This window comes from Dipodomys merriami, unplaced genomic scaffold (genome assembly GCF_024711535.1).
Source record: "Dipodomys merriami isolate MVZ:Mamm:240054 unplaced genomic scaffold, mDipMer1.0.p SCAF_60, whole genome shotgun sequence".
NCBI classification, from domain to species: domain Eukaryota; kingdom Metazoa; phylum Chordata; class Mammalia; order Rodentia; family Heteromyidae; genus Dipodomys; species Dipodomys merriami.
In genome coordinates, this window is record NW_027206180.1 from 846,404 (window position 1) to 847,696 (window position 1,293).

Sequence of the window (1,293 nt, forward strand, 5' to 3'; positions counted from 1 at the left end):
GTAGAACCCAAAATAACTTGGAGCATCCCAATACACTAGTGTTTTATTTGATGCTGCTCTGTCAAGAGAGAGAACAGTAAGTCTGCTCAGAGCATTGGGGAGATGGAACTTATATGCTCTCCTCAGCTTGATAGCTGAGGGCAATGGCTGAGTTGCTGGCACATGAGACCCCCAAACATTGTGACTCAAACATGGGTGGAAGGCTGGGAATGTGGCTTAGTGGTAGAGTGCCTGCCTTGCATGCATGAAGCCTTGGGTTCATTCCTCAGCACCACATAAACGGAAAAAGGTAGAAGTGGCTCAAGTGGTAGCCTTGCACTTTAAAGAAACTCAGTGACAGTGTCTAGCCCTGAGTTCAAGCCCCAGGACTGGCAAAAAATAAAATGAAATAAAAACCAAAGCTGGAATGCATTTCTCTTTCACAGATCGATCCAGAGTCAACCATCAAAGACTCATGCTCCTTCCACCTTCTACTTCTATCATAACTTTTTTTTCTCTATTCTTCTTATCCACAGGGTTGAAACAGCCTTACCAGAATCCTATCAAATTCCAGCAGGGAGAAAAAGTTAAAGGATGGAAATGTGAGCATTTTCTTTTCAAATTCTGTTATTTGAATTTGCACAGGACACTCTGCTCCATCCTGCGGGTAGTCTCTTAGCTATGTGCCAGCACAGTCTCAAAAGGAGTTTAGAAGAATAGTATCTATCCAGGTGGACAAGTACCGAGTCAACAATTGGGAAATGTTTCTAATTAGCAATAACTGCACCTCAGATAAACTTCATTGGCTATGATATTGCCACTACACAAAGCTACCAAGACAACAGTTGGGAGGAAGAAGGAAAAAACAGGTACAGGGTTATGACTGCCACTCTGTCACCAAGTACAACTAAACTACACAGTAACGCTGAAGCTGTTCATGGATGAGAAACCAAGGCTCTCGCACAGACAGGCCACACAATCTCTGTTCTCTCGGTTTATCTAAAGTCTCAGAGGTCCTTGACTGCTAAATGCTACTTTTTAAAATTTTTAGAAGCACTAACTCTCTATTGTCCAGGAAAGAAAAACAAATTGATTTTTTTTCAAGAACTAAAAGTAAAAATAGCCTGACAGTGAGTGGATGTCACTCACCATCAGAGAGTAGGGCCCCAGGTTGTGGGGCAGCTGGGGGGGGGGTGGGGCAGATCCACACAGCCCTTCTTTGGGACAGATCTTTGCATTATGATCAGGCTGTACTGCAGGCTCTGTGTTCAGCATCCTCATCTTCTATCAGTGAGAAACACTGACAGGCTGACC

The 1,293-nt window shown here is 43.7% G+C and overlaps 1 non-coding gene across 1 annotated transcript; it reads right to left on the bottom strand.

Moving 5' to 3' along the window:
- Positions 1-675: 675 nt before the first annotated feature.
- On the bottom strand, positions 676-811 carry LOC138814692 (U4 spliceosomal RNA). The gene has a single exon (XR_011368050.1). It is a non-coding gene; the product is annotated as a U4 spliceosomal RNA (small nuclear RNA).
- Between the last annotated feature and the right edge of the window lie 482 nt (positions 812-1,293).